We start from the raw sequence: 14,604 nt of genomic DNA, 5'->3' as shown, positions 1-14,604 counted from the left end.
GACCGATTTATGTTACCTCTCCTGTTTGAACCAGTATCATGTTGTTGGGTTTTTTTTACAGGACAAAATTGTGGAGTAAGAAACAGGCTGCCTTCATCATGCCTACAAATATTAATGAAAATTGCTAGATTTGTCAAATATAAGAAGAACAAGAAGCTGTTGAAGTTATTTGGCTCTCAGGAATTAGGAGTTTGGTATGACTTCCAACTCTTATCCTTTGTGGACTGGTCAGACCCTCCTCTTAGAAGAGGACCATAGAAGGAGAATTATCTGGATGTTTCTCCCAAGAGTTGATATCTGACAAATCATCACAGTAACAGCTCAGAGAAGGGATCCTTGAACAGGCAATGGCCAAAATGTGGTCACCCATCCTATGGATCTAAGGATAGACACCCACTTTGGCAAAGTATCAGGAAAGACCATTGCAAGTCGGTGTACGTGGGCTCCCACAGGATGCAGGGGAGTGGAGGCATTTTTAAAGAAAAGCCTCTTAACAGGTGACCATCAGACAAACACTGGTTTTGCTTCTCAAAATCCAACCATATATCTTGGTTCAGTGTTCAGGGAGGGGGGTGCAGGGTGTGTGGCAGCACAGGCAGGCTGGACACTGAGCAAGAAGGCAGAAAAATGGAAATTACCACCTCTGGGATGTAAGAAAATTATGAAGAGCTTAAGCAGTCTAGGTGAAAGCACTGGAGAATCTCCATCCCAGACATAAAGTGGTAGAAAGGTAAATTAGTCCTTTAATTTTACAGTTTTAAAAGTGCTTTAACCTCAGTAAGGTGACAAAATTAGAATAAAATTTGGAGGGAAGAATGGCTACAGATGTAATGCTGTAATCTTAAATATAACTTGGGTTTTCCAAAGATAGACAAAGTCACTCATGTTTAGCATATTCCTTTGATAAGAGACCTAACTTTTAGAAAAGGAAATGAAATAGGTGTCACTCATCCTGGCTTCGGAGAGGGATTAGCTTGATTAGTGAAGGTGGAGAAACTGGGGCTTAGAAAGAAAATTGTAAAGTGTTTACCTGTAGGGGAAGTGAGAGTCTCTAGTAAACAGAAGAAGGTCTGGGCTGGGAATAGTTTGTTAGCAAGGCTTCTCAGGGATGGTTTTCTCAGTAGTCATATTCAAAATTTCTGTGAGTGACCTTGATACAAAAAGTAGGCATTTTCTAACGTTGTTTTCTAAAAACACAAAAGACATCCTTTTGGGAAGGACTGACATGCTGTGCAGGAGGAGCTGGGTGACCTTGAGAACTGGATTAACAGAAACAGAGTAGCAGTGCTGACATGTTAAAAAACTTCTGGTATCTTCTGGGAATGGCTGAAAAGAAAAACCTGAGTGCATTCATGACTGCTACAGTCATGAAGAATACAAATGAGGTCTACAATGTAAAGAGATTTCCAAAAAGTCCTGCAAGAGGTGTTCATAGCAGGGTACTCCTGCTGCAGAGACCATTGCGATGTCCAGCCCCCACCACCTTCCACCCTAGCTGAAGCCAGATCCAAAATCAGGTGCCCAGACTCTCCTGGTCACAGAAGGGATTTGCTGTGAGCAGCACACCGAAAAAGAGTATTCTGTGATAGTGAGTATGGTACCAGCTCTCTTAGGGGAGACTCCAAATCATAGCCATGATGGGGTAAAGGAACAGCTTCTGTGATGTGGAGGCTTTCATGGCCTTGGCAGTGAAGCACCAAGCCAACGAATCCCATGTCTGGATATGTGGGGAATGACACCAGGTTCCCCTCTCCTGGCTCTTTGCAAACTCAGAGCACTTTGAATTGCTCCCATTCTAATAATTAATTAATTTTAAAATACAAGAATATTTTCAACAGAAATGGCCAGTCTATACACTCTGAACCAGGACTGCAAACAGCCAGAGGACAAGATGCACTTGGAAGCATCGAGGGATGGGGAATGTTTGCAAAACTTCAGTCTTCATCTGGCCTAAACTTCAGATGTATTGTCATTTGGGGAAAAATAAGTATGGAATTGGTGAGATCCTATAGGTTTATATATCCTTGGGTTTCTTTCTGTTTAAGAAGTTAACTTGGAAGTGTTAAGATCATGCAGGATGTCCCCAAAGGTCAGAACTCTAAACAAAATATTAATCTGGGAGAGTAGACATTCTTCAGCAAACAATATTCCTCCTTAATGGCAAAGCTGGCCTTATACCAGCAGCCCTCCAAACACAAAGCAATTGCCAGGACAGCAGCATGACCAAGCTGAACTATACAGCAAGAGGGCTTATCCCATCCAAATGAAATTAGCACAATTTTTTTTTTCTCACTTTCTTGAATTTCATAGGAAAACCTGAATCGGTGTGCAGTTCAGATCAATACCGAAGTGAGCAGAAAGCAACAGGCAAGTCTTTGACGACTGGAAATCTTTCAAGAGCTTTTTATTTGCTTGAAGCTTCATCTAAGGCACAAAGCAACACATACTGTATTCCTCCTTTCTCCATCTTTTTTTTAACATAGTGAAAGTGTTCCTTTGTGGGGCATGGGATAATGCAAAACATCTTTGATACACTGAACGTAAGTGTCGAAGAGAGGAAAGTTTCCCTTAGTTCTGGCTATGTTTCATATGAAATGTTGCATACAAATCATAATTTATCATCATCTTCATATATTCTTATATAATACAAATCACCACAGTCAATCAATCTGTAATTAGGAACTGGCACGAACATTTACTACCATCAGGCATAATTTATATGATTACAGATGATTAAATAAAATGTAATTGAGTGAACAGGCAATTTGTTAAGCACATGTGAATTCAGCCATACCACCTCAGGCTGTGATCTTGTCAGATCTCAGTAGCTAAACAGGGTCAGGATGGGTCAGTGTTTCGATGAGAAATCCCAAGGGAGAAACCCAGGTGCTGCAGGAAGGGGTGATGGTGTAAGAGTTGGTCCAAAGAGAACAATATTGTCTCAACATTGCCAGCAGAGACCTGGAGATGGAATGTGGTCCTCATGGACACCAAGACACAAAGACCCTGGGAAAGAGAACTGCACGGTACGAGGAGTACTATGTCGCTCCCTGCTACCTGGGACTGAAAGGAACAACTACACCCTGGGAAGGAGAAGCGCACGGTATGAGGAGTACTATGCTGTTTCCTGCCACCTGGGATTGAATAAGGCCACATAACAGCTGTCCAGAAGATGGATCACAACCACTGTCATAACAATGAACCAGAAAACTTGAATTTCAGGTGAACTTTTCTTCATTATAATATCATTATAATACAAAAACACACCTCCTGGTCTGAAGCTACCCGCCTCTAAGGCAAACCACGCCTTGGACACTCCTTTTAGGACATGCATGGTAACTTTGCTCGAGAAGGCAGAGATTGGCAACAATCCATGGGCCAGAGGAGGAGCAAGGTGTGTTGCTTGGCATAAAGGATGGCTCCTTAACAACCGAACTTTGGAGATCTTCCCCACCAAGAATCACAACGATTGGAAGGACCGGCGGGACGCTGCCTGGACCTGGGACCATAGGGATGCCTTGGACCTGTGGTGGTAGCTATAATCCTCTTTCCTTTTCTTTTGACTTTACCTTTTCTTTACTTCCTGTCATTCTACCTATCGCACGCCGCTTTATGGGCAAACAATAAAGTTGTGCAGTTTGATCGAAGCATAACCCCTTGGTGTGGTTGCCTTGATTTTTGTGCTTCAAGATCATAGTAAATGAACCATCACGAGTCCACTGAGTGGACCATGACAGATGGTTAATAGGTAGCGCTCTCCTCGCCAAGATGGTGTTGGAAGTGTAGTACCTCTAACATGATTGGAGAGATGGACATAAGCTATTAAAAGTGCTGCCTGAGCAATTCTTAAAGAGGTGGGAATTTGTCTCCTGGACTTGGGTTAATTTAATTTCAAGTAGAGCACACGTCTGGCCAGTCACTGGGAGGAGACAGTAAACCATGGCATCCTGACACTTGCTGCTCTTCCACAGAGCCTGAAGGCATGTCACGCCAGTGATTTAGTCTGCCTAACTCAGATACCTCCATCTTCATTATTTAGGGAAGTGGGAGTCCTCTTAAAATAAGCACATAAATTCCTCTTCCACCTAGTGGAGAAGGGCAGGTGCTCTTGAAAGCCAACCAAGGCAGAAATGCCTGCCTAATTCAGGTACTCAGTCTCCTGCAAAGACCCTCCATTGACTGGATGCAGAAGCTGATCACATACATCAGGACAACTGCTTCACTGAAACACAGGCATAAATCAGATCTTGCTCCAAGATGTTTCTGCAGAACAAAGACTACAAGCCAGCCAAGGACCGCCAGGCCCAGGAACAAGGAAGCAAGAGTTTGTTCAGAGCGCTCCATCCAAAAACAGCTGACATCAGTAGACAATCCCATGGGAACTGCTAAAAGCAACACTGGGAAAGTGCTTTTCTTTTATTCTTCTCTATTTTTTATAGCATCAGGACCAAATCCAACTAAATGAATGATTTCTTGAAAAGTTCAGTGTGTTTCCAAATTGGTTTTGGTCACATAGCCAGAGAAATGCAAGAGGTTTTCTTTAATTATTGCACAAAAATAAACTTGAATTATTAGGATCAATTCCATTTCTGTAGTCTTAAACAAGAATATTTTTGCCTCCTCTGTTTTTAGTTTCTGCATAGCTTATGCCAAGACATCTCATTTAAAATAATTAAAACCATTTTTTCTAATACAGCGCAGCGGTTTCTGCAGTGCTTTGCCAGTTTATTTTTTGTGTGTTTTCCTCAAGTCCAGTGTCACTCCTAGTGGCAACTGGAGCAGACATCCGACAGATCAGAAGCATGAATGAAATCACTCATGAAAGACAAGCAGGCAGGCCAACTGGAGCTAAACCAGAATGACCTTTGATTATTGAATGGATGCTTATGTAGATGGATAACCAGATGTGTTTGACAGTGGATGTGAAAAGCACGGGGAGGGAGTACCTCAGGATTAGAGCAGAAAGTAACACAAGCTTTCTTCTCTGAAACAATTAGTGAAATCACTTTCTGGACATTAAGAGCCTTGCATGTGCAACATTATACATTGGGCCCGCACAACCAATTTGGGTCAGTATGATGTTTAAACTCTTAAGTGGTACCACTAATCTCCATTAATCTGACTTCAAAGATGAGGCATAATGCTCAGTACAAGAGGCTAAGAGTTGTTAATGCATGTTTCTCAGCTGGAGCACTAATACATGACTCCTGCAGAAAGAACAGGATCTTCCAGGCTTGAGCGTGAGGGTTAAAAATAAACATCTATTTAGGGATCTCTCCAGAACTGCTCTGTCCTTTGGGTTCTTTCCATCCAGTTGTGCCCTTTGCCACTGGGGGTGCAAGGATGGCCATGAGGGTGTCTTCTCATTTGGGTTATTTTGTTTCCCCCCATCCCCCAAGAAAATATCTAGGATTTTCGCTTCCTTGTGCAACCTAAATGATGAACTGCTGACTTCATTTAACGAGGAAAAGTTAGGGCAGCGAGCCGTGGTTTTAACCCAAAGCATGTGAGATGGAGAAAACAAAGTTGGTCAACCAAGATTTAATCTCAACTCTACGATTACCAGTCAGGAAAGACCACAGAAGCCAATGATGTGATGCTGGTCTAAAGCACCTAACTGAGAAGAAAATCTCTGGAGTGATATCAGGCTAGAAAAACAGCTTGGAAAATTCTCCCCCTTGTGTTGTTCCAATGTAATGTCCAGTTTCATGACAGATCTCAGAAATGAGTGCAAGGAGTCACCACTCTGGTGGAGTAGGATTACTCCACGTGTTCCTGATGTACCCAGGAAAACATTTTTCTTTACATTCTTCAAAGAAAAGAATCATTTTTGTTAAAAATATCAAAAAATCACCTTTCTTTAATTCCACAAGTTTTTGAAATAGATTCAGTTCTCCTACTTTTCCAACATTTGTAACTGAAATATTTCCCAAAGCAATTCACTGAAATTTATCAAAATCAGGGAGAAAGAGGTATTATAAGAGGAATAATGATCCCTTTTTGAATTAATGTTGATTAAAAAATAATAAGTTACATATGGCTTACAAAACAAAAGTAACAGCTGTATTTTCAACCCCAGACTTCCTGTCTGAATAATTTTGAGCAGCTTTCCTTGAAGATATGCCTGGGAGAAATGGTCCTGTCTAATTGTGCTGCCAAACCAAAAGCCTTATTCTGTAAATGCTCCGAGATCTTTTCAAGAAAGGCAGAATGACCAAAGTGCCAAGCTGGAGAATTCAGGCAAAAGCTAAATGGTACTTAATCTGTGCCTTGCTGGGATGGAGTTGTCTAGAAATCCAGAAGAATGTTTAAAAATATGTAATTTATGTTCTGATGTCAAAAATCCTCTGATCTCAACCAAAAGAGAGGGAAACTTTACCTGGAGTAGTCTCCCCATGTTGCAGAATGGCTGTATGATCACGGCCATAACTCCCTTGAAGATCTTTGTGAAACAAAGTTAGCGTAAGTTAGCTGAAGCAGGCCTTGCAGCTGTGCTGAGGCATGCTGATAAGGAAGCTGAGAAAAACACTGACCTTGTGCCTAATGTTGTAAATAACTTTGAGGAATTCGTGTAGACAAGAAAGAAAAAAAAATATGTAGCTTGCTAACCGCAGAAACTGCAAGTAGGAGGACGTATGAAAATGTAACCCTTTAGAGCTTAACCAATCAGCAGATGACTAGTAGGCATAATTAACTGGAACTGTATATAAGACATAATCGCGCCGTAATAAATCGAAGCTTGCTTTATCACTCATATTGAGTTTGCCCGCTTGACTTCCCTCGCCGTCGACAAGTGGCGCCCGAACAGGGACTGACGCCTTCATTATGTTCCTGTGAAGAGAGGACCCCCACTCCTCCTTCGGTGGACGGCGTGCTCGTTGAGGCCCCGGTTGCAGCGTCCGGGAAGCGGGGAACTGGCTCCGAAGACATGGTTCGCCGTCTCCCCGCTTGGACCTTCGGCAATAAGGCGGGGTCTGCCAGCCGAGAAGGAGGCTACCTAGCGAAATCGCTGCTCCGGACCAGACAATAGGGAGGTCATGGAAATCCAACCTCGCTGGACAAGAAGGGGGGCGAGACTACAGAGTGCGCGCATCATGGAAAGAGAGGTAGCCTTTGAATTATTAAGATGCTTTTCAGAAAAGCGGGGAGTAGGCCCTTTAAAAGATCTGGCCGGGTTAATTACTATGGGAAAAGCGAAAGGGTTTTTTACAGACCCCGAAAAAATGTTTGAAGTAGAGCAGTGGAGTGCGTTTGGAGACTGCTTGTGGGACTTAGTTATAGATGACGACAAGGCAGAAAAAAAAAAAAATTGTATAAAAAGATATCAAGCAGAAAAGCGCCTTGCTGCGGCAGCAACAAGCCAACTTGCAAGCGCAGATCCTAATGCAGGAAAAATTATGCCATGTGAAAATCACATTCCAATACCCCCTTTATCACAAACAGTGCTCTCTGTACCACCTATAGAGCCCACTGCACCACCTCCAGACCCTGCGTGTCCTCCGCCCCCCCCTCCGGCACAGTAGCCTCGCCCCCCCCCCCCCCTCAGGCGCAGTAGCCTCGGGGGGGCCAGAGGGCGGAGACACATCTGACGAAAGTGCTGCTGAGGAAGAAAATAGCAGTGGGCAGTCAATACAAAATTAAAAAAAAAAAAAAAAAAACCACAGTAAACAAACTGTTGTGTTCTACGCGCATTAATTGGCAAAAAATAGCACAAGAAGCGGCTGCTCAGGGAATATTTGATATTGCTGAGCAAGTCAACCCCCCACAAGCTTTCCCTGTAACGTATCAGATAAATGCCGCTAACCAAAGACAGGGAACCTGGGAGGCTTTGATTGGAAAATATTAAGTCAGTTACGTAGTACAGTGAATGAGTCAGGCCTCCACAGTGAGCCCACCAGATATACCTAACTCTATGAAAGGGCCGTTATTGCGCCAATGTATTTTGGAGAATAGTAACAGTTACACCAAAGGCATTTTAGTAACCCTGCCCTTAGATTCTTCTGTAGAAACAATGCTAGAGCGAATGAGTCGGGTGCCAGTAGGTCAGCAAGCCTTGCTAGTGGAAGCAATCCAAGCAGTAGGGAGAGATTTAGTGCAAGCCCAAAGTCAGGCTTTTGCAGCTCTTGTGCCTCTGCGCCCCCCTGGGGCTACCGCGCCCCCGAAGCCAGCGACTACCACGCGCCGAGACTTCCTCTGCTATCAATGCGGGAAGCCAGGACATACCCGTGACCGATGTCGACATCAAGTGTGGTGCCAAAATTGTCAGCGGGGAACCCACAACACCAACGTCTGTCGGCAGACGGGAAATGAGAAACCGAGTGCGAGGAGCCGCAGCGCGTCGACCCCAATCGCGACTCCTGTCACCTTCACGACACCCCCTCCAGGAGACATGACCAACTCTTATCGGCAGACACCGTGTTACAACCCGCCACCCGAGGGAGCCTCGGCCTGGACCTGGCAACAGCAGTAGATACAACATTAATTGACAACCGAACACAAAAAATTGCAACTCGTGTCCGAGGACCTCTGATAATTAATGGACAAAGTTATGGTGCTCTATTATTAGGGCGGTCTTCTGGTAGTCTAAAAGGGCTGTTGCAAAGTGTGTTGCTTATAGTAATAATTGTTATCATTGGACTCGTATGTTTAAGCTGTGCTCTCTCTTGTATTCGAAAATTACTCGAGCGTGTAACTGCACAAGTTTTGCTTGCGCAAAGAGAAAAAGGGGGAAATGTTGCAGAATGGCTGTGTGACCACGGCCATAACTCCTTTGAAGATCTTTGTGAAACAAAGTTAGCGTAAGTTAGCTGAAGCAGGCCTTGCAGCTGTGCTGAGGCATGCTGATAAGGAAGCTGAGTAAAACACTGACCTTGTGCCTAATGTTGTAAATAACTGAGGAATTCGCGTAGACAAGAGAGAAAAAAAAAAATGTAGCTAGCTATCCGCAGAAACTGCAAGTAGGAGGACGTATGAAAATGTAACCCTTTAGAGCTTAACCAATCAGCAGATGACTAGTAGGCATAATTAACTGGAACTGTATATAAGACATAATCACGCCATAATAAATTGAAGCTTGCTTTATCACTCATATTGAGTTTGCCCGCTTGACTTCCCTCGCCGTCAACATCCCCAGACCGTGTGCCAGGCTTACAACCACAACCAGCCTGAGCTCCCCATCCAAGCCTGACCATGGCTTTCTTCTGACCTGGAACAGCTTTGTTTTTTACTTTCTTCTAGATGCTGTCTCCTGTCCTCCTGCCTATCATGCTCCTCACCTGAATGTCGGCAGACTGTTAAGATTTCATGAAACTGCTGAAATTCTCACCTATTTAGTTAATAGAAGCAGATAGGAAAGTTTCTAATTATCCCTATGATAAGACTCTTCTGCAGTTCTAGGGTTTGCCTTACCCTTCAGCAAGGTGGGACCCACCTCCTGTAGCTCTGACTGTGCAAGACTGACCCAGTGGGTGGGATTTGGCTCCAGATGCAGAAACATGGGACTTCATCCAACTGCCTTAACGCAAGCATCCAGCCATGCCAGAGGGAACCCTGGTCAACTCACCTGGCCATGGTTCCTGCTCCACAAAGCCACTGGTCCCTCACAATCCTCTTGTATGTGATACTTCATCTCACATGGCAGTAGAAACTTATGTTTTAGCTTCCAGATCTACCACCTCAAGCTCCATCGGTGTGGATAACTGGCTAGCTGAAAAAGGTCACATAGACATAGTCCAGCTGGCTGGACAAAAATGCACATCGCTCTCAGCTTATCTGAAGTAAAGCAAAAATACACTGTCTTTGGCTGTTCTTGTTACACAATAACAAGAAGATTGCGGTCGGTAAAGAATGTTGCAGGAGGGAACAGATAACTACAGAAGAGAAACTAGGGGCAGGCTTGGTATTTAGGCAACTAACCAATAATGAGCTTAACTTTTGTAATATGTATGAGCTAATTATAACAAGGCATAAAAGATGACTGTAAGGCACAATAAACGAAGTCTGCTGATCACTCATATTGAGTGACTGTGTCTTCCCTCCGTCGCGACACATCAGCTCTGCTGGGAGCTGGGACCCCAGTGCACATGCAGAAGGCTACATGTCTCCAGCCACAAAAGCAAGACACCTCTTCACCTATGTGCGTCATCTAAACACTGTGTGTAGGCAATGAAGATACACATCCCTCATCCATGGCTCGCATTACCTACCTTGGATACATCACTCCAAAAAAGTTCCTCAACACAAATGTAGCCCAGACTCCTTGGGCTTGATTCAACTGCCTAAAAGGCATGTGTGATGCTAGACAGGCATCTCAGTACAGGAGAAGCATCCACGTGGGGTTGACAAGTTGACATGGGTCAACAGAGTAGCTGACAGGCCAAGCAGCACACCCACCCTGGATGGGTTCAAATGGGACCAGACACTTAGCCCCTTGTTGAAGGCAGCTATCAAAATTTTAGGTGGTCCCATTACAGAGGTCCCATCATTACATCGGTGACAAAACTTCCACCGGCTTCAGCCCAGCCAGGACTTCCCACCATAACTAGTTCTTCTTGATTATGAAGAGAACGTGAGCACAGGTCTTGCTAAAGTGAATTCACATGAAGAGTTTCCTCCATACCTTCCCCAGGGAATTTTGCTTGCATTCCCTATCGGGAATCTCATTTTTTTACCTGCTTTTGTGGAAGACAAAGGTGACCTCCCCAGCTGAGGGCAGGCTGCCTGGGTGTGATATATGCTGTTAAATGACAAGGTGTCAAAGCATAAAAAAAAAAGTTGGCTGAAGTTTTACATGGAGTTTTACAAGGTAATAACGTAGACTATAAGCTGGTCCATTTAGGCATCTGGGTGGGGAAACGTATGAAAAATGCATGAGAGGTTTGTGTAAGAAATGCTGTTCACTGGTGTTTCATATGTATTATTCTTTTTTTTTCAATGAAATTATGCTAAGGAAATTTTTTGTTGTTGTTTTGAACTGAAGAGAAAACATGTGCTCAGTGAGTTCAGCCGCAGATTTCAGGGTCCTTAAGTACTCATTGACACAAGAGGCGACGACAGCTCTGCAGGAACCTTTATGGGTCTCTCAGGGTTGTTTTTTCAAGCCTGTGTATTATGGATTTCCACAACAGGTGTTAACAGCTCAAGGCATCTTAATGCCTATTGGATTAAATAATGCACATTTTTAAAATTGCATGAAGGCTCTCCCACTGGGGAAATGCTATCCTTTCCACCTTTACTTTTTAAATGAAAATAAAGCATGTATTACAAAAATTACCAAAGAAATGGCTAAAATCCATCCCCAAAGCAATACAGAAGCTGGGCTGAAATTCTGTGTTTAGCTCAATCCTCCTTTACACAGGTCCTGAGGCTCCTGGGGCAGAGCAGAGCAGAGTGTGGATGAGTATAAGCACACACATGGTCAGGAGGGGTTATGGACAGTGGGACATTGAGACAAAAGCACTGGTTAAGCCAGTTAAATATAGGGTCTTTCATGCTCTTACACCAGTTCAGCCAGCTGAAAATCTGAGCCAGGGCTTTGCTGGAGAGGAAACATGAGTGAATGAACCTGTTATTAGGAGTGGGGAGAAGGTGGCATCTCCTGGAGGGTCCATCCAGCCCCGGTGGGGGACAGCCACAGGACACAGTGCATCCCACCTGGGCACAGCTCCCTTTGGGTGATCCCCCTGGGGCTCTGGACCCCCCACTCTGGCAGACATGCCCACCTTGATGCCTGCATGTGGTCGGTCAGACCCAGGAGCACATGGCACAGCAGAGCAGAAGGTACGGATCAAGCCATACTTGGTGTAGGCAAGAGCCCAGAGCCCTGAACCTCCTCTCCTGGGAGCTAATGCTCTCCTTGGACACCACTTTTGGGGAGCTCTTCTGCAAAAAGTGAGGCGTGCTTTGTTAAAAGTTTGGCTGTCATTTGGGCATCAATTGTGGGTCTAAAAGTGTTTATTAATGCCCTGTTGATAGCCTCCCCCTCTTGCAATATGGAAACAGTGGTGATTAAGCACCAGATTAAACATCTTCATGAATATTTAAAAGGCTGTTTTTGAAAGTTTCCTGTCCTTTTACACTAATAGCTCCATTAAAACCTGTTTACAAGCCAGTCATGAGAGTAACTGTGTGCACTTAGAGAGAGTTCCCTGGAGGAGTGCTTTAACCAGGTGAGAATGGCAGCTGATCAATAAGGATCTTAAAGTAAGACTGTCTGCCTAAACCCCATGGAAACAACCCTTACAATATAGATATAAAGAGCTGGCAAGTGCCCAACTGGTTAATTAGGGAGGCAAAACGGTAATAATAACAATAATATTTGCTTGAAGGTCCAGCTGTCCTGGTCCTTGGTGTCTGGCTGCCATGGGACTTCTCAGAAGCTGCTTTAAAGATGTTCACGGCAGCCAAGAAAAGGCCAAGGAAAGTTTTAAGTAAACTTAACCACTTGGTGTTTCCTGGATCTTATGTTTTACACGTCAGCTGCTGACTGCACACAGCCAGAGCCTACAACAGGGATGCAGATACCATATGATAGCTATTAACAATTCAGGCAATCTGCGTGTTATGTTGAAGTATGGTAGAATAAAGACAAATCTTACATATAGAGGGTGTATATGCATAATAGAGGAGATGGGCATCTTCCATCAGTGTGGTAAGGCCCAAATTTAAATCTGAACCCTCTTAGAAGTGGACCGCCCTTGGCTCACTCTCCATTGCTCACCATGGATTGCAATCACCTCACTGCCTTGTTCTGAGTTAAGGGGCCGTGAAGCAGGAGGTATTTGAGTTCAGCATGGGATGTAGATGCTTAAATACCATGGAAAACCTGGGCCTTTGTGTCTGTTCTGGTGCTACCGAGAGCACTGGAAAGAAATCTATTGACATCAGTGGGATTTGGATTAGGCTCCTGCTGTGTTATTAAGTGAATTATTAATTATTAATAATAACATAACAGAAATCACATGTTGTCTTATTCAACCATTCAATTTTGCCTTATTGTGGGGGGTTGAAAATACGGTCGCCGAGTTTAAATACAAGTGTGGATTGATTGTTCAGCATCCTTACTCATTGCCAAGGAGAGAATATGCTTACATATGGGTGTCCAGTTTTAAATGAATATTGATTGACTGAATTCATGACATCTGCTTCAGTTTAACTGTTTGGCAAAACTAGAGATGTCAATAAAACTGGATTGAATTTTGAACAGTATTAAAACTTTCTGGAGCCAAGGTAATCATGATAGAAAAAAAGTAATAAATGGCTGGAGACCTTACAAGTGTGGGGCTTTTCCTACTGCTATGAAGCCCTCTGGGGTTAGGGGTGTTTAGACCCAATGTTAAAAGACTGGTAGAGCTGCTAATGGTCTTTCTGCTCCCTTGGCTGCAGCAAATATAAATAGGCAAAGTAGATGCTCTAACTTGTACCTTCCTAAAACTTGGCCAAATTAACACATTTATAATGTTTCTTCAGATAATGAGGTTTGGGAAAGTGCTACCCCTTCAAGCAAGCAGCAGCTGACTGCACGTCCAGGAGATCTCTGAGTTTGTCCCAATGGGACTGGCACTTGCCTGTCCTGGCTCACTGAGGCGGACACATATCTGCCATCTCTGCCGGAGAAGTGGCACTGGGCAGAGTGGGGAGGAGAGAGCTTGGGGAGACCAGGGAGGGGTCTCACCATGAAGGATTTTGGCTTTAATTCCTGGGACAGGCATTCACGGGTTAAGAGCACAGCACCTTGTCCAGCCATCTGCATCCTCGCTGCATCCCAGTGCCTCAGCAACTTTTATTGCACTTTTCTGCTTATTTATGATCATTATTCCTTCCTTACCCACTCATTAGTGACTGAAGTGCAGTGGAATTGAGGCATTGATCCCCCAAAACTTTTATCTTATTTCTAAATGGTTCCCTTGAGGATTTGTCCTATGGATAAATCCATATCCCCCAAATTTAACCATGTGAAGGTCAGGGTGCCTAATCCAGCAGCTACCCAGACACCAGAGGTATCTCCTCCTGCCTTGCAACAATGAATTGGCAGCACTTAGGTTTGCTCTGGGAAGAACCTGGGCAATTAATACGAAGAGAGATAAATCCACTGGCACGGCTTACACAAGACCATGTGTAACAGCTGGTAGCAAAACAAGGAGTTAAATCAGACTGCCTTGTGGGTTCAGTGTGTACCCCAAGGCTGGCCCAGGACTTCAACCATCCATCCCAGTCTGGGGCTGGAACTGTTAAAAAGAGACAATTCCACAGTAATCCAGCAAGGTCAGGCTCAAAGGACAGTGCCCTCCAAGACGGCAGATGCTTGAAAACACCTCTTCAAAAACAAAAAAAACCCTCTCACATCTTCTCTGCAGTGGCTTTTTCCTGGGAATTGGACTGTGACTTAATAAAATAACACCAGGAAAGCCTGTCCATACTATATTCATGTTTCTACTGCTGCAGAGCTGTCAAAACTAGTGTCCATGTTTATTACCTACCAATTAATTAACAATCATGAACGAAAGCAGATGGGAAACACTTTAATTTCTGGGCCAAACTAATCTGCAATGGTACTCTCTGAAATTAGTTATGTGCTTGCTTGATTTCTAAACATCAGCTCATCGT

Source organism: Falco naumanni, chromosome W (assembly GCF_017639655.2).
Source record: "Falco naumanni isolate bFalNau1 chromosome W, bFalNau1.pat, whole genome shotgun sequence".
Taxonomy (NCBI): Eukaryota; Metazoa; Chordata; class Aves; order Falconiformes; family Falconidae; genus Falco; species Falco naumanni.
Note: the sequence above shows the minus strand (reverse complement) of the source record.